The sequence below is a fragment of the Sitophilus oryzae genome, unplaced genomic scaffold (genome assembly GCF_002938485.1).
Source record: "Sitophilus oryzae breed Bouriz unplaced genomic scaffold, Soryzae_2.0 scaffold_1241_pilon_pilon, whole genome shotgun sequence".
NCBI classification, from domain to species: domain Eukaryota; kingdom Metazoa; phylum Arthropoda; class Insecta; order Coleoptera; family Curculionidae; genus Sitophilus; species Sitophilus oryzae.
This window is the reverse complement of record NW_022145884.1, coordinates 751,786-778,600: the sequence shown is the minus strand read 5'-3', so window position 1 is coordinate 778,600 and position 26,815 is coordinate 751,786. Positions and strand designations below refer to the sequence as shown.

The following is a 26,815-nucleotide window of genomic DNA, read 5'->3' as shown; positions in this document are numbered from 1 at the left end:
AACGCAGGCTTCCTTTGTTCCCTATTGTATATATTATTTTTTTACTATGTAAACTAGGCCACCGAAAAATAATAAACCATTTGGAATTATTGAAGTACGAAACGTGTCGAATATTATTAAGCAGAAAAGAACACTTGGACACTTAACAGTACTTTGTCAAACATCTGTCAGTACTAACTGTCAGTTCGCTTGGTTTTATTTGCTTAATTTGCATGTGTTGCGTGTTATTTAGAACCGAAAAAAGCCGGAAGAATATATCCCGAACCTAAAAAAGTTATTGAAATAGGTAATTCCTTACTTTTTTATCTCTAGCAATGAAAAATAAAATATTAATTTTTGCTTTTTTGAATAGCGCTTAAAGAAGACCCTATTTTGCGGAAATGTAAATTTTAAATTAATGGTGTGGGTTGTGATGTAAAAACACCGGTAGTTTGTAAATTGATAATATTACGGTAAAATTGGTAATTTATCAAAAAAAACAACTTTTTAAATAATATTATTTTTTTTATTTCAAAACTGTAAAAACATTACTAAAAAAGACAAGAACGTTTTTTAAGCCAGTCAAAGTGGCCTATATGCCTATAATGTATGTCTATATGTATAGTACGTAATAGAGTGGATAATGATCAATCATCTTCAATTTCGTCATATGGTTCTTCTTATTCTTTTGTTAATTGAGTCAAATCTATTACTTCGAAATCTTCTTCCATTTCTTCTTAGCAACCTTCTTCTTCTTCTTCCATTTCTTTCTTAGCAACCTCTATCATTCTTAGATGTTCTTCTCCATTATGCAAATTATAATTATAGGCAATATACGTAAGTTTTCCGTTCCTTTTCATGGTAAGTTTGTTTCTTCTTGGCCAATGGACAAATCCATAAGTAATAAAGGTTCTTTAGATTGCGGCTCTTTACAATGGTAAATTTAAATTGTATATAGCCAACATGCTTATTTTGGAGTTGGAGCAAATTCCTGCCCACCAGACAGGTGCAGACATAGATTTTTCGCTGAAAAACAGCGAATTCTTTGGCAAAAATATTACCTTTAATTTTGTAAATATTATTTATATATTTTGTTGATTATTACCTGTAATCTTATTGTGCAAGTAAGTGCTTTCATAATGAGATCTACTTATGAAAAATACTTTGGATGATACCTTGCAGTTTTATAGATGAATCCCGTTGCAATTAAATTTTCATCTTCAGTTAAATTTTCACCGCGTAGATTTGGTTATAATAGGTAGGCAGAAAGATAAGCAGGTCTTAAACATTTACTTGCCCGTTTTACAGAATTGCACACATTTTCTTGTTTTTCCGACCTAGCAACGGATGAATCTGATACTCTTCTATACAGGGTTGTTCACCACATTCGACACGGAGTATTGTAGCTAAACGATTAGATTTTTACAAATTGTAAGTTTTGGGTTCATTGAAGGTTAATTAGAGCTACAATTTAAAAATATTTTTACAAGATACAGAGTGTCCCAAATAAGTTAAAAATATTATAGTTGTATTTTTTAAATGGAACACTCTGTATATTATTCTATTTTTAGATTCTACGATTGAAATAAATGTAAATTTAATTAATGTTTATCACACTTAAACCTTACCGTTTTTGAAATATTTTCAAATTTGTGAAATTGCAGTAAAAAATTTAAGGCTTTATTTCTCCAAAGTTTTTATTACTAAATATTTCCTGAAGATTATTTTTTTGATCAGATATTTTGTTGTAATAATAAAAATTATACTACCTTATATAGAGTGTCTAAAAATTTATATTTAATAATTACTAGCTTTAAACGGCAATAACTTGTTTAATTTAAATGGAACACCCTGTATGTTTTACGTAAATCAGATGCACAATGTAATTGTCTATCAAATTTTATCATACCATTTTTTATCCATCTCTTCAAGTTTTCGTAGAAAATGCATTTTTTTATAATTTAGGCCTCATTTATCACTATACCCATGGAATATTGACATTTCAGATTTTTTTATAGCACCATAATATGTATAAAATGTACAGGTGGTAAATATTGCAAGCCCATTGGCATACAAAATAAACTATTTAAATATTTATAAAACAGTATACCAATTAAATATACCATCATTATTTCCTACCAAAAACACAAAAAATTAGTTAATTACATACTTATAAATTGTTTTAATTAAAAAATTATTCTAAATAAATGTGGATTTGGCTCAGAAATCAATATAATAATAAGTTATAAAAATGAATGTCTCTGTTTTTATAAATAAGCATTCGTTAATAAATGAAGTAAAATCTAAAGTTGTTGCTTTTTACCACGCTGTCTAATACACACACAAAATTCAGTTTTTAGTATTTGGAGCAATTATTACTACAACGTAAACAGTCAAATAATGTAGTTTGAATACTGGGATCATATTAATTGGTTCTCTTTAACAAAAAATATTTAAACAGTTTTTTTTATTTTTTAATAAGCGAACAAGATATATCGACAATATTAGTATCTGTACCCATTGAAAATTTGTTATATCTTTAAAAATAAGTTAAAATGTCAATATTCCATGGGTATAGCGATAAATGAGGTCTAAATTATAAGAAAATGCATTTTCTATGAAAACTTGAAGAGGTGGGTAAAAAATGGAACAATACAATTTGATAGACAATTACATTGTGCATCTGATTCACGTAAAATATATAGGGTGTTCTATTTAAATTAAACAAGTTATTGCCGTTTAAAGCTAGTAATTATTTAATATAAATTTTTGGACACTCTGTATAAGGTAGTAAAATTTTTATTATTGCAACACAATATCTGATCAATAGAATAATATACAGGGTGTTCTATTTAAAAAAATACAACTATAATATTTTTTACCTATTTGGGACACTCTGTATCTTGTAAAAATATTTTTAAATTGTAGCTCTAATAGTCCTTCAACGAACCCAAAACTTACAATTTGTAATAATCTAATCGTTTAGTTACAATACTCCGTGTCGTATGTGGTGAACAACCCTGTATAATATAGACCTTATTTCAAATAAGCATTTAAAAACTATTGAGATTGTTGTTTTTTTAGCTTCAAAAATCCTTATCCACTTAGAGATTGGCTTAAACAAGTCATAGTTGCTTGTATTTGTAGCCAAAATTTGTTTCGAAGCAGAAGGCTTACTTAGTTTGGTGAAGGAACATCAGAAACATCTGGGCTATCATCAACTGCTAAGCTTTTTAACTTAGTGTCAAGAAAGCGTTTTAGACAAGAAACAAAGCAGCCCCATCTTGTTTTCACAAAAAAAAAGGAAAAGAGTAGAGTGGGAAAAAAGTTTTATGTTCAATGTTACCGATATTGCGGTAATATTACCAAAATTACCGGTAACATTACCGCGGTAATATTTATCCTTTACATCACTAGGTGTGGGTTATTTTCTGCCAAACTTGTGCTGCATGATACAAATAATAAATAAACACATAAAACACAACACAATAATCACTAATAAAGTACACATGGTCGTAAAATATATTGGATAATTATTTTAGATTTGTTTGTGTTGAAATATATTTCCCTTTTTGCTACCATATTCCTATTTAGTTTGGCATAAAATTAGGGTTAAAAAATTTAAGTACACGTTCAGGAAGCAATTAAAATGCATTCAGATTTAGTAACTTAGCTGTTGTTGTTATTGATATATTTTATGAGTTACATTCTCTAATTTAGTGAAAGTTATATAAAAAAATTGTAGTTAACTAATACCAAACATAGCATTGTTTTAAAAAAAATTAATATATTCTTCTTGGAAAATTATTAATAAAATAGCATTGATAATTTACCTATTTTAAACATAATTTCTACAAAAACTAAATTTATGGCTGTTAGCAGAAACAACATTCCGAACACCAGAATTTAATTAAATGGAGAGGTCATGAAGCAGATCACACAATTTAGATATTTGGGATGCATGGTTAACAAAACATGGATTCAGATCAGGAGATCAAATACAGGATCGAACAAGCAAGGTCTACTTTTCTGAAACTTCGAAGATTTCTCACAGATAGGAACTTGAACTGCGGCCTTAGATACAGAATGGTGAAGTGCTATGTCTGGTCTATTTTGTTATATGGTGTGGAAGCATGGACACCGAAGACAGCAACAATAAACCTGGCAGTCGACCGTGTGAGGAATGAAGACATTCTCAAAAGAGCTGGTCTAGAAGAACGTGAACTCTTTGAAATCATCAATAAGAGGAAAATAGCCTATTTGGGACACATACTACCTGGAGAACGCTATCACTTTCAGCGTCTGATTCTCCAGGGTAAAATAGAGGGGGGCAAAAGAGGAATAGGCCGAAGGAAGCTATCCTGGCTGAGAAAAATGTTCGTCATTGGACAGGCATACAGGACTTCAGAGTACTCCAAGTCGCTGCAATTAATAGAACCATCTGATAAGGAAGAAAAAGATGAACGCCTACGCAGGAATCTGCACGGCACCTTAAGAAGAAGAAGAGGGCGAATTCAGAATTACCACTTCAAGGTTTGGTTTATTTTTTTATATAAAAGATCATTTTTGGCTCTCTATAATAAAGGTTTAATAATCTATATATTTTACCCAAATTCAATCAACTTTTTTTTAATAAAGATCAATAAAATATTTTGTCAATTTGAAGAAGAAACGACAGAACACATTTTATTTGTCAGGGCGACAGTTGGTTTATGGTTAGCTGGAATTTAGCGTTACCGACATGAGCCCAAACAGGGAAAACTTAGTATTAAGAAATATTAAAATTTTTTATTAGGAATCATTAGAAATGAACAACATCGTACTTTTGTTTGAGTTGTTTTTTGCGCTGAAAGAGAAGCCTCATTTAACTAAAGTGTAATTTTAACTTTGTCGTGGGCGTTGTTTATGCTTGCCAGAAATTAAAATAATCGAAGAATGAAGTAAACATTTTTATTTATGAAAAATAAAATTAATTAAATTTAATCGTTTAGCAGCACAAACATACTGAAATTATTTACAACGGAAATATTGATAAAATACAGGGTCCTAGAATAGAAAACTTTGGATTTTTGTATAGGTGCAAACCTAAAGAATGTACTAGGATACATTTCAGTAAAATATTTTGACTTCTACAGGGCAACTCAAAAAAGTGTGAGTGTATCGGGATTTTGTAACGCAACCTAATAACAAAATAAAATTTTATTAATACATTACGGCGACGGTGTTGTTCGCCTGGAGAGCATTATAGGGTGAGTAAGGTTTGTGCTTAAATCAGCACCACTGAATCTACCTAATAATTAAATAACATTAAAGATTCAGAAAACTGTTATTAGGAAAAGATATTTGCCAAGATGGAACCTCATTCATGCAATAAAACAAATAAGTTTCTACTCTACTAAATCTAAATATATTAATTAAAATTATGTTTGGTTATAAAATACGTTTGTTTGATAACAACCAGAAAAACAATGAAATAGGTTTAAATTTTGAAAATGAGGTTAAAATATTATTTAAATTTGTAATTACAGTACATAATTAAATTGAAAAGTATATAATTAAGTGAAATATTACAGATCTTGAAAACTACTTATAGAAAAATTAATAAAATTAAATCAGACTTTACTATCTATACCTTTTTATAGTGTACCCCAAAATAAAAGTATACAAGTCTGGGTAACTTATAGAACAACAGCAGCTGAGTACGGCAATGTTGAACAGGGTTGAACAGGGTGAACTCCAGGAACTACAGTTGTATCAGCAAGGCCACAAATCTTTGTTGAGTTGGAAAACAGGGTGGATGCTCGACACCATGTAATCACGTGCAAGTGAATGTTAAGATAAAACCATCCAAAGAAAGGAAGGCAAACCAGGAAAAGTAAAAACCAGAAAGAAATAACCAAAATCAAGACCCTTACCCCAAAGCGTAACTAGCAATTCATCCAGCTACCATCGACAATTAAAAAAAGTTAGTGGATCCATTCCAGCATTGTCCAAATTTAATGAAAATTACCAAGAATCAGAACTGAAAAGGTAAAAAACGTGTGTAAGTGAACTAACCTAATATCTGGCCACATGGCACACAAAAAAAAATCTCTACTATTTTGGCTCAGGCAAATCTTGTAAAAATTTAAAAAATTATTCAAGAGCATTCAAAAATTAAACTGGTAATCCTTCCAGGAACCAACAGTACAGGATTTCACCAAAAAAAGACGATCTCCTCCCGATCGCCACGCCAATATGGCGATTGGAGGGAAAAGAACAATCATCGACCAAAATGAACCTCCAAAGATTTGACAATCCAGAAATGACATCAGAAAACGGAAGTTAGCGGCGTTGCCGTACTGACCAAATAAACAGGTATTTTGGGGAAAATATTAGAAAGACAAATTAATAGAAACTGTCAACACTGCGTAGCTCACTCGCTGCTGTTAAATATACAGGGTGTTTCAAAACAAATGCGAAAAACTTCAAGGGGTGATTCCTTGTTCAAAATAAAGGGTAGTTTGGTTTATAAACGTTGGGTCAAAAGTCAACCATTAGGGAGATATCGCGGTACAAAGATGGCGGAAAAATAATGTTTTTATTTTTATCTTGAAAACGAAAAGAGAGACTAATGAAATTTTACGGAAGCATTACTGTTATGAAAACACACTTTCTGGTAATTTTTTCACTTTTTTAAAATGAGTGGAAGGGGTTGAAATAAACTACCCCTATCATTCTTGTTAACGAAATTTAAAGAAAAATCTTATCAAACACATGCAAAAAAATTAATTTGGATAGTTTAGTTTGTTTATAAACTTTTTTATCTCTTGTGTTTTTTTGATAAAACTCACCGATTTGAAATTAAAAAATAAAATGTAAAGCATTACATGTCAGGACAAAAATAATTTTTTGATTAAGAATCTAGTGATAATAACGATAATAATAATCATCTAGATAATAACCTATTGCAGTAGAGTAATGTCAAGTAAAATAATATTAGAAACATCCTAAAAAGTAACAGCGGCCGATTAGATTTTTTCCTAAAAAAAATTACAGCAGCCCACTAGATTCTTTATCAGAATTTTTTTTTTCCTGACATGTAATGCTTTACATTTTATTTTTTAATTTCAAATCGGTGAGTTTTATCAAAAAATACAAGAGATAAAAAACTTTCTAAACAAACTGAACTACCCAAATTATTTTTTTTGCATGTGTTTGATAAGATTTTTCTTTAAATTTCGTTAACAAGAATAATAGGGGTAGTTTATTTCAACCCCTTCCACTCATTTTAAAAAAGTGAAAAAATTACCAGAAAGTGTGTTTTCATAACAGTAATGCTTCCATAAAATTTCATTAGTCTATCTCTTTTCGTTTTCAAGATAAAAAATAAGAACATTATTTTTCCGCCATCTTTGTACCGCGATATCTCCCTAATGGTTGACTTTTGACCCAACGTTTATGAAGCAAACTACCCTTTATTTTGAACAAGGAATCACCCCCTGAAGTTTTTCGCATTTGTTTTGAAACATCATATATATAAAATAATGATAAAGACATATTCAAATATTATAATTAATTAAGAGAAATTTATAAATAATAATTAATAAAAAGAGAAAGGGCTATTATCAAAAAGGTAGCAAGTTTAAAAACATGCTACAATTTTTTTTAATGGAACACTCTGATATTATTGCATTTTTGGCTTTCTTTCAGATCACTTTACATAATTCTAAGATAAGTAAAAATATTTTGATAGTTTCAGAGATATTAAATAAAACCATGCTACTGCATCCCTACCAGACCCTTAGGTTCCTTAAGCCAGAACATTTTTTCTTCTTTCAACAGACTTCTGCCCAAGATTTTGCCTTGTATTGTATATCGTTTTGTCTCCTTTCAACGCACACTTTAGAAAGAAAAAGAGGTGAACTGTAATACTGAAAAAACGTCAAGGTTTTATCTGTCACTCTTGTCAATAATTTATCGGTAAGGAAGATTCCTAGAAAATCGCTTGTAGTCAAGTTTTGAACCATTGCCAGTTCTCCCATAAGAAGTGTCATCCACATGGTAGTTAGTGTCAGGGGGGTGACAGTGAAATAGGAAAATTGGAAACAGTCATTAGTGTCATTCCTGTCATCTCCTGACGACAAGTATGGCCGCCTAGACAAGGACAGCAATGTTTCTCTCTAACTATTGTCTAACTTCACAGTTTAGAATTGACAGATTTCAGAGACAACTTCAGATTTGTTCTAGAACAAATTTCGACGCCATTTTAATTCTCTCCGTTTAGTTTTGTTTTGTAAATTCAATTTGATATTTCGGCAGAAACTTATAAAAATAAAGGTAATAAAGCATATAAAATATATATTACATGAAAAATCCTGGAGAAAAAGACGTTTCTGCAGTACTAGGTATGTCCCATGTATATTAAAAATAGGTAGTAAATTTCTGTATTTTTTAGATGCAAGAAAATTTTGTTATGTTTATGATCGGCGATTTTTTTGAAAATGGAAACAATTTACAGCAAGGTAAGATCATTTTTAACTATAGCCAACATTAGTTATCTCCAGTATGTGCGATTTATTGTCAATAATGCAATAAATCTGACTGATACAATCCGATTGTTATCCGACTAAAATTCTCTTTTTGCTTCTTTTTGATTTATAAACCAGGTCTCTTTGGGAATAATGGACGCTTTTTTTAAACAGTATATTTGTATTTTATACCTACTGATATTTTTATTTGTTAATTTTAGTATAAAAAAATTTGTTTTTCTGTTTTCAGGTTTTTGTATAAGGCTCCCGTTTTCATGTTCCTGTCCCCGTTTTCTGTCCCTGATGGCTGTGAATACATGTATTTATTTACAAATTACTGTAAGTCATGCTTATACCTTACTAATTTACGTTAAAATTGCATATAATTAAGTAATTGCTATTGAAATCATTCAATTCTTTATTTTTTATATATATATTTAGTCACGTTGTCTCATATTTCAAATAAATATGTTTGAATAAAATTTTGTTTTGTTTTATTTATGATAAGAAAGAGTACAAAATACATTTAAACTGAAAGAGGGCCCGCCATTGAATAACCGGAAACGGAAATAAATACGAAGCCATCATGTCAACCTGTCAATTGGAAAATTAGTTCTCCAGACGACAACGAAGGCTTTCGGTGGCGTATCGTGTTTCCACGATTTAACACAGAGTTGACACTTCTTTCTAGTTAATTATTTTATGGTTAGTGTCTTTTTATACTCATATGCGGAGTGTCATTCTGCGCGCGACCGTTTGTGATACTCTTTTTACACCAATAATTCTATAATTTCGATTACGGTAAGTTATTTTACTAATTTGTTTTAATTAAAAATGAGTAAATTATGATAAAAGAAGTGAATAATCGATATTTTTTTATTAAATAAGTATTATTTTTTAGATGTACTCATATAAGGCAGAGCAAGAACAAGTGCAACAGCTCATGCAAGACTGTTTGGACGAAGATGACGGCTTAACTACTGAACATGACGATGACAAGGAAGAAGGAGAAGTGGATATTATAGAACGGCAAGAGCCCGAAATAAATTCTGATACAGAAAAATAAATTTCAGGTTCTGAAGCAATGAATACAGTATTACTAGAGGATCAGCACAGAATTGTGATCGGAATTGTGAGGTGGAAAAACAAACTAACTCGTTACTTTTTTGAACAGTGTCACAATTTCGTATGTTTTAAGCACACACAAATGTTCTATAATCACTGTTCTACGGATTGATTTTTTTTTAGATTTACTCAGACCCTTTATGTTAGAACTGATTTTAGTTTTTTTAAAACTTAACTTTGGAAGCCTATTTTAAGTACGAGTTGAGCATAATGTACTTTCCAGTTAAGGCTGACTCATTAACTCTTTAACTAATTAAAAATAAAATTCAAGAAAATACACTTCATACCAACTAATTTTACGGAACGGTCGGTTTTTTCATTAATCCGAAATGCTCGAGCTGAAACTCTGCGGTGGCAAATTTTCCAACGGTGGCAGATTGAAAAGCGGCAACATCTTGAGCTTGCGGCGGACGGACGTTTTCAAGAAACTTCTTTACCTAAGTCCAATCTCGCCACGTTGTAAAATACTACTGCGGCAGAGAATTATTTCACCAAATAGATTTCATCAAAGATTGAAATTGGATGTAGAGAAAGGGGCTGGTTAAATTGTAACACTAGGTTTATGATACTGCAATGTCGGTATTGATCGATGTTAATAAAAGATTTGGTCTTGATTTTCTATTATAGGCGAACTAGTGTAATTGAAGTAAGAGAGGCATAAATGCTTCCTTCTAAATATTTTTATTTTTTATTAATTTTAATAGTTATCGATTTATTCCTAAAAACTAGTCTCAATTTCAAAGTCGGATTTATCGCGAGCCACTTATTAAATTTTGATGATTTTTTTTAAATTGGAAATTAATTCCTTCTTAACGGATGCTACGTTAGCATTTTCTATTCCGAATTTATTTTGAGCATATACAGAGCACAACAATAAGACGAAGTTTTTTGTCCAAATTTTGTAACACCCTGTAGGGTGCAGCAGCTGTAGTATCTATTGCTAAATCAAATTACTTTGTAGCCTCATCTTTTGTGAGCATTTTGTTTTTTTAATCACGACATTATCTCAGTTTGTATTGGAGATACGCTGCTTTAAAACAAACGTCTCGAAAAAAGCTTTAAAAACAAATCAAACATCAAAACGTAGGTAAGTTTAACCTGAAAACTAACTAAAACATGAAAATTAAAAAAAAGGTAAAGAAATTTTAAGGGACTAATATCTAATGTCCACTCGCCTGGTGAAATTTCTCGTTTCTATATACCGATTCCAGGCATCCTGGACTGTTGTTCGAGGTATACCCAGGGTATCGGACACATAACGTTGACTTCGGCCATCCTCAATTAATACCACAATACGAGCAACATCCGTTACAGATGGCATTTTTTAATTTGACAACTGTTTTTGTCATATTGCAAATACTCATAAATCCGTTTTCGCCTATGTATGTCGCCTTGATTATTTACATATAAAACTTTCTGCCTGCGAAGCTTTTTTCTGAGACGTTCGTTTTAAAACAGCATATCTCCAATACAAAAAGAGATAATATGGTCATTAAAAAAAAATGCCCACAAAACATGAGGCTACAATGTGATTTAATTTAGCAATAGCTACTACCGCTGCTGCACCCTAGAGGGTGTTATAAAGTTCGGGCAAACACCTTCGTCTTATTGTTGTGCTCAAAATAAATTGTTATGCTCAAAATAAATTCGGAATAAAATCAATTAAAAAAAAAATCATCAAAATCTAATAAGTGGTTCGCGAGAAATCCAACTTTGAAATTGGGTCTAGTTTTTAGTGGCCGGTTTTTTTTGCCGGTGAGTTTAGTTACCACGTTTGTTGCAACCTAACCTAACTTAACCTAACCTAAGAAAAAGTCAGAATTATCAAACTTTGGCATGTCTGTTAAGCAATTTAAGAATAAAACTTGAATTTTAATTTAATTTCTTGTAAGTGTAGATTGTAGAAGAATGTGTATGGATGAAGATGATGAAGAATATAGATGATAGTTACAGATTTTCCAGAAAATTAATTATTAGTCAATTTAACTGATATACCAAACAAGCCAAAAAAAAATAGGAGTAAGGTTTATACTCTACGGCTACAACTCTGTGTATATTTTTCCTATATAGAAGAATGTGATTAATAAGTAAAGGAAAGAGTAAAGATTTAAAGTTAACGTCTCCTTTTTGCTGCAGCGCTAATCTGGACGGGGCCTACTTTGTTTACGCGGAATCCGAACGGCGGTCCTCGACCATGTCATGGTCAATGGCCTACCGACTTGGCAGGTGTCTAAATCGACTCTTACTCACGAGATATCCGATCTCATCCGGCCTCGAACCGGCGTGAATGAGCAGGCAAGTATCATTTTTCATAATATAGAAAATGGAAATATCAACCAATATCAAACTACTTTAGAACTGTAATTTTAATTTGAGTAAAGTTTATAATAAGTAATTATATAATACAACTATTACTTAATGATTAATAATAAATATTTTTGTTTTTTTTAGAGGTGCAGTTTCAGGTACCATAATATCTAGTTGGATCACCTACCTCCGAAGAGATACGGTGACCTAAGAAGAAGTGTCCCTTTTCAAATTCAACTGAAACTTCTAATCAGTATCTTCTTGTTAATAATGGATTAAAAGTGTCTCAACCCTATAATTTTTTTATTTTTTAGATAAAAAAACGAGATTTGGTATGTCAGTAAGCAATTAAAAAACGTGCGAGAAGAAATAAAGTTTTTAACCTATCCTCGCTGTTAAAGTATCATTTAACCTACTCTTGCGGTTAAAGTACTATTCTATCTACTACTTTTGATAGATATAAGGCGGCAATTTTAACAGATGCTATGGAAAAAACAAATCAAAATCTACTCCAAACAAACTTATAATTACATTGAAACTACCGCTATTTTCGTTAGCCCAAAGAAGCAGACTGACCAATGTAGATTAAGACAAATTTTCGAACGGTAACAGATTGAAAGCTGGCAAAATCTCGAGTTGCGGCCAAGCTTTTAAAGAAAATTCTTTACCTACGTGATGACCGATCTCCGTACGTGCCGGGAATGTCTTCCTCGTCGCCAAGAGTTTTTCAGCGGCTCGTCTTCGTCGGGGGCTGGAATTGGTCGAATGTTGGGGAGAACGACCTGGATAAACGACGGGGTAGTTTATGATATTGCGGTTCTTTTTCTGCGGTAGTTAGTTGAATTAAATTTGGAGAATAGCTAAGGTGGGGTAAATTTTATATTAAAATGAATAAACTAATAATTGATAAAAGATCATTTAGAAGAACTCTTTAGATTATAATTTTTATAGAATTACTAGCTTTTTGCCGCAATCTATACTAATATATAAAATCCTTAAGTGACTGACATACTGATTAATCACGATCCTGCTCAAACCACTCAACGTAAAAAGCTCAATTTTGGCATACAGATTGATTCTAGGGTGTAGAGGTTCGATAAGAAGGGATTTTTCGAAATTCCAGTTCCAAGAGGGTGAAACCACCCCTCAAATATTACAATATTTGTTATTTAAAAAACGACTCTTTCGGGAAAACGCTTGACCAAGTATAATTTATTTGGGTTTTTTACATATTTTGAAATTTTTTAAAAAAACATACAGGGTGTTCCAATAAGTTGGGTAATTTCTTAAAAGTAAAATTCTTAAAGTAAAATTCTAGACGAACTTTAACGCCTTTTCAAAAAAGTCTAATACAATTTTTACGTAAAATCATCTGTGGAGATAATATTTGACCTTTCCAAAATTTACATGGGATTTGCTGTCCCGTGTTCCGATGTACCCCACACGGTTCGGAATGCCTTTATTATGCTACTTGGGCATCTGCGCCTTTAAGCTGTGTACGCTTTGTCCTTAACATAATATAATACAATTCATTTTGCTCTGCCAAATAATTCATTTCCTCCGGCGACAAGGAAGTAAAATAGAACAATAAAATAAAAAACGCGGCGTTTTTGTTCGGCCGATTGAAATTTAAAACAAATCTACGGCGTTTAGGCTTTGGTGTGGCCTCTTTTTCCGTTTCGCTCTCTTTTGAAACCGGTTCGGCGCTGCCGCTGCGGCTGCCCTTTTTTCCTTCGTTTTCTGGCGCGCACTCACTTCAACGGCTTTTGTTTTTGAAATTAGCAGCCTTTTTACTACTTCGCCTTCACTTTGTTCTTTGAAATATTCTTTGACGGGTTAACAAGGGTTAGTTTCCGCCATTCTTAATTAAAGAATAAGTTTTTTGCTTCCGTTTAACTGAGAGAAAATAGATGACACATAATGTAACGTACGGTATTGTTAATAGAATAAAATAGAAATAGTTGCGGAAAGAGTATAGCGAGTTAAACAATATTGATTTTGAAATCTTAGTAGTCATACTTTTTTATATCATTCGAATTCGATTTTGAATTCGATATGGAACATTCGAAAAATCTACTACCAGAAATCAACAGAAGAATTAAGTTAGCATTGTAGCTTTTTTTTTAACCACTACCACTGCGAACGGCAGCTTTTCGTCGGAGAGCAGTCGTGGATAAGGTATTTCACTAGAGAGAAAATTAATCAGTAACAATTAACAAAAGATATATAGATATTGGGCGCCAGGCATGTACAGAGAAAGAAAACACAGTTGTATAATACTTAAAACTAATGACTATGTTTATTCATGATGAATTCTGATGGTAAATAGCATTGTACAATTTTAATAATTATTATAGTGGTTATTTGTTGAGTAAAATTATGTATGTAAATAATATTAAATATGTTCTATGAAAAAATACAATGCGTGTAACGTTATAGAAAATATAAAAAAAGTAGCATTACTTTATTTAAATTGTTAAATTTTATGCGGTGTTAAATCTGATGTGTTGCAACCTGTAGATTCTAGAATCTATGTCTCGTTATTCATCTGTTAATATAGCGCAATAATAATATCTATAGAAAGTAATACAATTACAAGGCTTAATATAATGAAACCTAAAATCTAAATCACATTGTAACTACTGAATCGACATAAATGTTCTCTGTCTGTACGATATTATTTAAAATGTACGTTACTGTTTAAGACTGAAAATATAGAAAATCTAAAACATAAAAACTAGAACGTAAATCTACACTTAGCTGTTCTTTATGTAATCTTGCTTCAAACAGTAGCAGCGTGAGGTGGTCTCGCATCTCTGTACTCAGCCATCCAACACAACCAAAGGGGCCAGAATGAGGACACCGTGACTTGATACAGCCGTAACTAACTAGCTTATAGCTGGGAACGAAGCAGCATGGGACTCAAGCTACATCCACGCTGTGGCACTTATATGTAAGAAAAAATCGTTCTTACTGGGGACACTCGTCCACAGGACATCCGTACATAAGATAATGTCCGTACATAAGACACTTGGACACAGTCCGTACCTTGGACACAGTCCGTACCTTGGACCCTAAAATATGAAACTCTTGTTTAAAACCAAACAAGGTCTAATAAACAAAATAAACCTACCTCGAAATACTTCCGAGGGCTCAATAAATAATAAACAACATGTCCTTTCTTCCATGTGACATTCTGGAGGACAAAAGAAAAGAGACGCCAACGTGCCAGCAAAACACAAATACAAGTTGGGACATCCGTAACTCTACCCTAAAAATATTCAATAATAATATCGAATCTATAAAAGGTAATAACTCATCTTTACCTGTAGCCTCGAAATAGCAGCTGATTCAAATTATACAGCAAGATTTAAATAATCACCATTTCTAAAAAACTGGGATACAACCGAGCGTCAAAACAAAGTGAGGTTAAGCACGGAGAGAGTTGACAGAAGCGATGTTGACAGCGCCTCCTCAGAGCGATAACAGGGTTGTGTCGAACGATAACAGGGTTGGCGACTAGGGAACGTAAAAATTACGCGTCAAATAAACTATCCGGCCTGAACGAGAGGGAATCCGGTGATGATAGGCCAGACATCATATATTTTATACAAAAAAGACATGTAACGAACTAAAAACGTTACAGCATGGAGTACTTATGGAAGAAACTCAATCATATTCAAATCTAAAATGCCACTCTATCTAAAAAAACTACCAGTCATGACCTATGCATGCGAAATCTGGACACTTAAAACGGACATCATAAGGAAACTGGAGGTCGCATAACGCTCAATGGGACGAAATATGCTGGGAATAACCAGAAGAGACCGTAAAAGAATAGAGTGGATACGACAAAAAAATTCAGGTAGTAGATGTCATCCACAAGTCAAATCTCTCAAATGGCAATGGACAGGGCACCTGGCAAGAAGAACAGACAATAGATGGACCACAAAAATTACAGCATGGAACCCACGATGAATTAAGAGGCCTAGAGGAAGACCGAACCTGAGATGGGATCATGATATTAGGAAATTAGCATGGATAACTTGAGCCCGCATTGCCATCAATAGACAACAATGGGCCCAACTACAAAGAGAGGGAGGCTACACTATAATTGGAAATGGTTGAACAAGCTGAAAATGATGCTGATAATGATGACACAGGGCTTGTAATTAACCATTTGTGGTCTGGTAAAAATGTGCGAAGAAATTTCCTTCTTTAGATTCTACTGGAAGTAGCATTTTAATTACCCAGATATTTCGATTTTTAAGTTTTTATTTAAGTGATGCTATTCTCAGTAGCTTACAACAATACTCTAGACCAACTAAATGTGTTTCTTCTGGCCGAAGCGGTAGCCGAAGCCGAACTTCGGTTGGTTTGGGTTGGTAACCCACAGACTTTTGGACGAAGCCGATGCCGATGCCGAAGGTATTTTTATTAAATTAAAAACCAAAATATGAAAGGATAAGATGAAAAGGTCGAAAAACATTATATTTTGAATATTATGTAATACCGTATGATCGAAAAAAAAAGAACGGCGTATAGGTTGGCTTGGAATTGACAATCGATGACATTCCCCATACAATTTTATATGCAAAATGACAGCAATCTTCATATCATTGCCATCGCTGGCGCGGTTTTTTATTTGGTCACATTGTATATAAAAGAAACAAGATATTTTAAATTCTTGTAATAAACTGAAGATATATTCTAAAGTGTATATGGCAAAATAAACAGCCTAATATTATAATTCAGAAAGAGTAGCTTATCTTGTAACAGGCAAATTTCCTCGCTACGACCTCTGTGTACTAGCTCATAAATTATCGCAAATAACTATTATTTTTGCATCATGTTTTTTACAATTTTATTGTTAAATATTATTTTGTTTAGTATTTTACGATTATGCAACCGAATATATACCGCGATATTATACAGCTACACAGCATTGCCACTGGATGCTGCCCCCAGCAGTAGGATATTTGTCGAACCCTCTATATCTTTGATCATCACCTGTCTGTCACTTGTCACTGTCAGATCAAATCAGATGTTTTTGGATTTATTTTATTGGTTTTGGTTATTGAAATTTTATAATTATCAGATAAAATTTCGTAGTTAAATCGTTTATTTTTGATGTGGATCGCAGTGTGCAATTCGTTCATTTAATGGTGGGAATTTTTTAGTTAAGTTCATTGACCGGATATGAAATATGGCAGTGGAAAATATTCTAGAACATCGATTTTTATTTTGCCTTTTTGTGAGTGGGACCAGTCGAGATATATAGTTCTCTATCTATATTCTGGACGGAGATTTCCGGTTGAAGTATGATTTTGTGAAGGATCCAATCCTTGCATCACTTCTTGTGTACTCCCCGACTGAAGAACATCGTGTGAAGAACTGGCTGCCTGTTTCGTGAAGCATTCCCTGTTGGTGTTTAGCAGGTCTTCCTAGAGGATTAAGTCTTCCGGAGCTCATTTGGTCAGAGACGTGGTTGGATTTTGTTGAATTTGTATGGATCACCGACCAAATTTTAGTCAAGGGATTAAATAGCCTATATTTCAGCCGTTATTCCGATTTCACGTGCCCAAGAAGTCCCCGAGTAGTTAAACCAAACCAAGGTATGCTATAATTCTTCTGCTTATTCTAAGTCAATACTCAACTGATTTTTGTTCATATTGTTGATTGGTTTTCGACTTTTCCACGCCCACGTGGTGCAGCAAGATTAGTTGAGTGTTATTTTTCTTAAATCTTATTTGGTTGTTCGTAATTGTAGAGCAAGAGCCGATAGAGCTGTCCGATCTAGAGCTGTCCAGCACAGAACAGTCCATAATTCCAACCGTTCCTGTTACTCGTGTAAAGTTCCCCGCTGAACATCATAAACCCTCGTTGAAGTAAAGTTCAGATTTAGTTAGTCCTTCTTTATTACCTTTATTAACTCCTACACGTTGTGCTAGTCCTTATTCTATAATTGAGGCTCTTTTCTAAGACAACCAATATTATTTAGGGTATATATGTTCACCGATTGAAACCTCAAGAACTTGCCTTTCATCTGTACGTCTGCTGTCAATTGTGGGCTCCAGTGACATTGCATCGTGCTGCTGTACACCGTCGCGTCGTAGCCACCCTGTAGCTATGCACTATAGCTATGTCGGAGGAAGTTTGAATAGTTTTCAAGTACCGGGTGGCCAATTTAAGAATGGACGCCGGCTGTATCTCAGAAACTTATCGTATAACTTTGGAAAAAAAATTCTAATAAGTAAATCGACCTAGAGAAAAGCTGGAAATTATTTTCAAGTTCGGAAAATGTCCGCTAGGGGGCGTTGCGCTGATAGCCAATCAGAAAACAGGGTTTTTCTCAAAAATATGCAGGTGAACAGGTATTTTAAATATTACTATTATAATCACCGAGAAATTTGTAATTTTTTTTGATATAGAGTGTTTTGCTCTATATCATAAAATATAGTGGTGGTAGAAGGTTAAACTTGCTTTTATTAAAATAAGGATAACTCTGGTTTAGGTTAACCGATTTAAACAACCTAGAGCTCGTTTAAAAGAGCTTTTCTTCCTTAATGATCTCCAGTGTAAATTTTGGTTCTATCATTTTTTTCGTGGTAGCTAGAGGGCGCTGTTTTACATCACAATTGATATTGCGCTTTTGCATAAAAAAAATAAATAGGAGGCTATATTTCTGTTTACGCAGTTAAATAGAGCACAACATTTTCAAAATATCAGCGCAAACCGCAATTTTTATCTTGTCTCTAACCGGAGATATTAAGAGAACAAAAATTATGTTAGGCTGCCGCTTAGAATTATATAGTCTAAAAATTATAGTAGTAGGCTAGGAAACAAAAAGAGGTAATTTGATTACGTCAAAATATCAAAACGTTTAAGTTCAGTTTTCAGGCATCCCAATTTCGGGCGTTTTCTTAAAAAAGATGAGACGTCATAAGTTTTTAAACGTGTTTATGTAATATTATCGTCCATCCACATAATTTTTACGAATTTCTTGGTTAATTATACGTAGGTAGTTCTCAGATTAAAATGTCCGAAAGTCGGACAATCAATAATTTTATTAAAATTTCTAGGAATTTTGTGCCGCCATATTGCTTTTAACAGAAAACGGCAAAATTTCGTATGGCCGAAAACTAGGGGTTTATTTCATGTAACGTCATTTAGCTATTATGTTCGTCCTTGATTTCACTTGTTTTCGTGTTTTACCTGTTGTTTGTGTTATTTATTATTGTATTATAAAGTTTATGTCGTTTGGATCACTTTTTATATAGTCCCGAAGGTGCGTATGTTAACAATATGCACTACTGGTCCAAATCTACCCTGGATGCAAGTAGTTCAGCACCAAGACCGTTGGTCGGTACATCGCTGCCAGGAATTCTAGGATGGCAAATGATTATCTGAATGAAATGAACTATCCATAATTTCTAAGAGATGAATTGCCAATTTTGTTAGGGGATCCAATATGGATCCGATCCATCATGATGAAAATGCATTTGTTGCAATTTCGTCAGCATGAATGCAGTTGGTGTAGATAATGCAGTTTGGTGCAGTTGTGTCGTATATTTTGCTATGAAGGTGTGGGGCTTCTTGGATACCACTTACTTTAGTAGATAGAGACGCTGGAGCGGCATATATCCATGGCTAGCTGGGTCATCGGATTCAATATGCCTGGGTTTTAATTTATGGGGTTGAATCAAGAACGAACATGTTCTCTTAATATCTCCGGTTAGAGACAAGATAGAAAATTGCGGTTTGAGCTGATATTTTGGAAATTTTGTGCTCCATTTAACTGTGTAAAGAGAAATATGTCCTCCTATTTAATTTTTTTATACAAACGCGCGAAATATGTGTTGTGATGTCAAACAGCGCTCTCTAGCTACCACGAAAAAAATTATGGAAACAAAATTTATACTGGAGATCATTAAGGAAAAAAAGCTCTTTTAAACGAGCCCTAGTTTGTTTAAATCGGTTAACCTAAACCAGAGTTATCCTGATTTTAATAAAAGCAAGTTAAACCTTCCCCCACTACTTTATTTTATGAGATAGAGCAAAACACTCTATATCAAAAAAATTACAAATTTCTCGATGATTACAATAGTAATATTTAAAATACCTGTTCACCTGCATATTTTTGAGAAAAGCCCTGTTTTCTGATTGGCTACCAGCGAAACGCCCCTAGCGGACATTTTTCGAACTTGAAAATCATTTCCAGCGATTTCTCTTAGTCGATTTACTTATAAGAATTTTTTTCGCAAAGCTATACGATAAGTAGTTTCTGAGATACAGCCGGCGTCCATTCTTAGTTGGCCACCCGGTACATTTCAAGGCATTACACTGTAGATTAAGATCGTTTAGATTTATATGATAACGAGTCATCATTGACAACTCGACGATCATATTTTCATATTTCGGCAAATGCCGAATATGAAAATAATAATAGCCGAATGTGGCCGAAGCAAATGCCGAAGCGGATTAATTGGTCGGTCTCTAACCAAGACAGAGTTTGTGAGACGAATTTAAAGAAATAAAAAATCAAGGCATATTGCTTTCGAAGTCATTTTTGGCTCGTAAACCTTTATTCACAATGTTACTCTTAAATATAATGATGTAAATATTTCAAAAATAAGAGTAACGAATATTCAGCTCCAATAAAACTCGCTAATAATTTTATCATTCACGTTATTAATAAATCAGAACCTAAAAGAAATGATAAATATTTCATTTATTACTCCGGAAGAATTATATATAGGTTTATTAAACATCAAGCCACTGTTATGTAAACACTTGTTACAACTCGTGTCCATTAAATATTGATAGGTTTTCGGCGAGTCAGAGATAATCGACTGGCCGTGGAAACTAGCCACTTTTCGCCAGTTTTTCCACCCTTTGGGAAAAAATATTGGCTTTCGACTGGACGTGGAGTGGACAGGGGTTGAGAGCGTGTGGGAATATTGATGGGGATATTTAGTGGCTGCCAATTTATATCAGTTTATTTATTAGGTATTAACAAAATTAGGTTTCTTAATACTGATTGGTTTTGATTGGTTTGTTGTTTAATGAGGATCTGCCGAGCATTTTTTGTTGGTAGGCAGTAGATATTATTTCATTTAAACTAAATGAAATACATAAATTTAATGCAGATAATAGCATACATGTAGGGCTTAGGCCTTATTTACCTTTTTGTACTTTGTTTATTTTTTACAAACCCTACCAAGCTTTTAGCTCCATCTACAGTAACGTAGATGTAGAATGTAGAATGAGTAAGAAGGGGGGTTAATCACTGCGACCTTAAAGATCTATTGTGTCCCCTTCCTTGAGTCATCACACAATCTATAACCCATCATACCTCTGTTGTAGAGGGGACAGGGTATTTCCCATCCTCCTCTGACAACAGTTCTTCCTCCGAGGGTACACACCCTTCCACGGTTGGAGTTTGTCCCTCCGTGCCGCTCTTCACAGTCGAGGAGCTTGCCTCCGGCTGAGGAACCCGTGAGGTGGAGATTGGAGGACCTGTCTTCATTTTCTCCACCTCTTTAACTTGGTTTCTCCTTAGACCTAATACCGGTGTTGTCCCGTATTTATAATAGAGGATACGTCCCTCTTTCTCTATTGCCTCTATAATTTTGGTTTCCTTGTTACTGTGTCTGAGACACAAAATTATTTTTTTGTTAAACTTTGTTAGAGTTTACGAATGTGTTCTGTAATTTACATTTTTTACAATAAAGTTTTCTGATTTTTTTGTTAGTGTGTGAGACAGAAAAGTTTTGTTAATGTTTATTATAGTTTTCGAATGTATTATTTTTTTCGAGCAAAGAATTTTGTGATTTGTGACTGGTTTCTGAAACAGAAGATAATTTTTCTTAAAGTTTATTTAGTTTACGTTCACGATTGAGTTCATTTGATTTATTATTTACAATCAAGATTTTTTCTTAAATAAACATGTTTTTAAAAACCCGTTTTTATGTTTTATGTCATTTTTGTCCGCAAAACCTATCCTTCAAAGCACTGTGTGCCGGAGAAGAGGTGAGAGTTTCTCGCTCCCTCTCTTGCTCTTTGATGGAGATGAGTCAGGTTGTTTCTTGGTTTCTTTACTCTCCCCTTTCCGGAGGAGTGTTTTCGCTTTTGCTTCCTCTGGGGCAAGTCCTTTGTGGAACAGTCGGAGGTATCTCCGTGCTTCTGCTCCGCTAAGACCTACTCTCAGAGGATCGTCTAGCCCGCCAGGTTGACCCAGGCCGGGTAGACGAAAAGGTATCTTATGTCGCTTATTGGGTCTAGAGATAGGCTCCCGACCCTTGCTGGAGAAGGTGGTAGCTTGTGTACCACTTGTGGAGGACAAGCAAGTGTCAGCCGCCCCTCCTGTAGTTTCCTTTGGATTTTGTCCCTTGGAACTTTCATTTGTAATGTTCCCAGTGTCGCTAGGGGCTTCCCCACAGCTTCACCGGTGGTCTTTTTAATACTAGATTTCATATTGTTCCCACGAGTCGATAGGGATAGTCGGTCCACTTCTAACAGAGCCCCGCATACTGAAGTAAGGGATAAATACAATGGGGCTCCTGATGATCCAATGTTGATCTAGCCACGCATCCCTGTGACCTGGTCCCGCCATCGTAGGATTTAGGTTTTTGGGGAGGATGTCTCCTCTTAATCCAGGCGGTTAAGCCAAACCCCCCCCCCACACCCTCTACCCGCGAGACATGACCACAGTCAGTAGAGGGTGCCTGGTATGACGGACAGGGGTAGCCCCGTCCGGCATCGTTATATGTCTTGGTGCAATTCCCTGGCCACGACACTACAGCCAGGGACAAGACAATTGAGATGCTTCTTAAACCGAGCTAAGGTGCTAGAGGAGATTCCTCCAGCACCTGACAAGGAGCTTCCCCACCAACGACAAGGTCTTGCATCTCCTAGGGGAAGTAACGTAGATGAAGCAAGCATATAAACTAATACTGTTACGTAAAACGTGTTGATAAAGATGTTATTATTGTTTGTTATAAAAAAATTGTTATAAAATATGAATGTAGAACAAAACAGAGGTAAATGGAATTTTGCGATATTTTTTTTTGATTATGCCGTTTAGTTAAATTGGTTTAATTTGAATTTTTTAAGAAAGGAACATATTTAATAAAATATTATAATAAAAATCGGTAAAAAAACTTTTAAGTTAAACGGTTTTATCTTATGTGCACTGAAAACTAGAAAATAATAACTAGAAAATAATAATAACAATTAGGTATTTTGAACTTCTAGTTCAGAAATATTTTAGTACTAGGCAGCATAGCTTTTAGGCATATTAGACTAAAATAAAAACGTGGGGCCCATTAACTATTGCTGTAATACTTTCTTCTATACTAAGTGTGGATTGCATCGACTTACTATAATCGTAACTGGAGATTTTGACAATCAATAACCAGCCATGGCGGCTTCACCCGCGAACGCCGAGCTCATGATCTACCAAAGTATAAAGATATGCTTTGCCATAGGTAGGATTTCAGAGGGGCCCTAATGTTTTATTTTAGTTTAATATGCCTAAAAGCTATTCTGCCTAGTACTAAAATATTTCTGAACTAGAAGTTCAAAATACCTAATTGTTATTATTATTTTCTAGTTTTCAGTGCACATAAGATAAAACCGTTTAACTTAAAATTTTTTTTCGAATATTCCTCATTCTATTTAATTCATTTAGTGCATCATTATTACATGGTTTTTTACCTGATAATTTATTACAATCTACTTCCTCAATACATAGCCCTTCCAGAGATTTGACTCGACTTAGAGCCACGTATGCTTGCCCTTCCTCAAACAATTTTGAGCCCAAATACACTACTGCATGGTCGACTGTGCTGCCCTGCATTTTATGGACGGTAGATGCCCATGACAAAATTAAGGGTAACATCCTTCTTTCAGCCGTACCATAATTGAAGTTTGCTGGAAACTGTATGGCTTTCGGGTGTATAACGTGTATGCCGTGTCTGCCAAAGTCCATCCAAACTGATGGTACATCTGTTTCGTACATTTGGGTTCGACGGAACTGAGGCCAAACAATTTCTATAATGTGGCTTATAGCACCATTTACCAATCCTTTTGTAACGTCAATGTTGGACCGCAACATTTTCACAAATTCATCACCTATTTTTTTTTATCTGTCCTTCTAACGTCACACAATCTTGGACACAACTGTTCTGGACACGACTACTCATGCCCTCACCTAATACGCCATTTTGTAACGACGTCCATCTTGGATTTTAAATTTTGTCATAATCACCGTATTCTACTAGTGTAGCCCTTTCATTTGATACCCATATTGAGGGGGTTGTGGAAAAATATGAAATCCGCCATTTTGTACCGGCGGCCATCTTAGATTTACAATGTTATTGATATTACTATATTGTATTGTCATCGGAACTAAAGGTGTGTACCAAATTTCAGATCAATCTGACAACAGGAAGGTACTTAAATTTCAATTTCTAATTTTGACCCAAACAAATAAATAAATACCGTACGGATCGAGCTAAATAAAACCGTTTAAAAATATCTAAGATTGTTTTTTAACAAGATTCTCGGAACATCAGAACTTCCGCAAGAATTGCACAAAAGCGCCACAATTCCTATATTTAAGAAAGGACAAAAAACTACACCCGAAAACTACAGAGGCATAAATCTCCTCAATACAACCATGAAACTTTTCACTAATATTCTGAAAGGAAAACTCGAAGAACAAATTACGAATAGGACCGAACAACAAGGTCTTAGACGGAATAGATCAACTACAGATGCCGTATTTATCATTAAACAAATTAAAGAGAAAGCAATAGAGTTTGCCACAGAACACCAGCCTGTATCTGTTTCATCGACTTGACTAAAGCATTCGATAAAGTACGACCTATCTGACGTTATAAACATATTGAGAGAGAAAAAAGTGCCTGATGATATTGTGAAAATCATTAGAAAGCTAAATATCGATAAGTGTACGTTCACACAGAAAGCGATTAAGCGTTGGGCGATGCTATGCCTTTATGGCTTGCTATATTTTCATCGTGTTCAAATAGAAGGCAATGGAAAACAATGTAGTTAGTAGTTTGATATGCAACAAGCACCATGGATGCTACAAACGTGATATTAGAGAATTCGCTTTTAAGATACGTTTTTTTTTAAAGATTAACAAAAAAAGACATTGGATACATGAAATTAACCGAGATCGGGTGATATACGGCGAATTTCATCATTTGTTTCCCGAATTAACCATTTACCCTGATAAATTTCTATAGTATTTCCGAATGTCATTAGAGACGTTTAGGTATAAGTATTGAAAATGGTGTAGCGCCATTACTGGAAAAGGCAACTACAAATTGGAGGTTGCCAATCAGTGTCGAAGAACTTTAAGGTAAGAAACAAAATAGATGCTAATTATTATGCTGTTTACTTAGTTTATTACTTTATTTACATATTTGTATAAGAGTGGTTTGTGTCTGAAGAATAAGAAGGCGAAACCAATGGTGTTCCAACAGCTTCGTTTGTTTGAATCTGTTGAGGTTGCACCGTAATATTATTTTAAAAACTTAAATCGACCATCGTGGCTTCGTACAGTGACTCCTGCTTCTTGAGCGATCTAAAGACGCGGTCGATTAAAAACAAACATGTTTGAAAATCAAACCGACGCGCGATATCGCATTGCATAGCATAGCGAAGCATCGCGCGAATTCGCAAGCTTTTTGAACACCCTCACTAAAGATTATGAGTTTAAAATAAACGCGACGCGTTGCATCGCATAGCATCGCTTCGCATAGCTTTCTGTGTGAACTTACACTAACAGAAATCAAGTTAAAGCAGGGAATAATCTAACACGAGACATACCAACACCAGGAGGCATTAGATAAGGAGACTTACCTTCTTATTCAATCTATTAATGAACATCATCATACAAAAGGTGACCTCGATAAATATCGGTTATCGAATGGGACACAACCGAGTTATCATGGTGTGTTACGCTGATGATGGAGCCATTATGGCGGAGGACGATATGCTTCATAAATTCTATCAAGTAAGCTGAGAATTAAACATGATTATCTCTATAGAAACAGCTAAATGCTTAATTTTCTCTAAAGAGCCGGTAAGATGGAAACTGGTAGTGGAAAACAAAATTATTGAGCAAGTATCACGGTTCAGATACCTAGGAACAGATATCTCGTACTATCATGATCCAGAAAAAAAATTGACAAGCCAAATAAACAGAGCAACGGCCATGTCAGGATGTCTGAGGCAATTAGTGTGGACAAACCCCTTCCCATGCAAACAGACAGCAAAATTAAATTTTATAAGACCTGCATCAGACCAATAATGACATATGGCATAGAAATCCGAGAGGAAACAAACAAAATCAAAAGCATGTTAAGAGTCGATGAAATGAAAAACCTAAAAACCATAATGTGGAAGACTAGAAGAGACTTCACAAATATCAGACAACAATGTGGAATACAGGACGTAGTGAGACGGGGCAGGCAAAGAAAAAGACCAATGGTTCGCACATGTAAAACAGAACCTAATTTTTTGCATATTATATTTTTACTATTTCTAACCAAAAATCCAAAACTGTGTCAAACAAAAGTAATTTAAACTAGTTTATATCGTATTAATATATTTATAAGTAAATTCCTTTTGGACGCGTGAAAATAAATATTTAAACATTCAATTACATATAATTTAGCCATATATCAGAACAGAGGTTGGCCGCGGGTTGACCACTGGCGATAATAAAATATTCAGTATTGATTTTGAGGGTGCTTTATTTGTTTCCATATACCATAGTGTATTGTAACTTTTCGGTTATTGTTAATATTCATTATTTTATTTCGGTGAACAAACAATTTCATATCTATCCATTCAATGGT

The 26,815-nt window shown here is 34.0% G+C and overlaps 1 pseudogene; it reads right to left on the bottom strand.

Annotated features, from left to right (window-relative positions):
* Positions 1–626: 626 nt before the first annotated feature.
* LOC115874181 lies at positions 627–24,039 on the bottom strand (annotated as a pseudogene).
* Between the last annotated feature and the right edge of the window lie 2,776 nt (positions 24,040–26,815).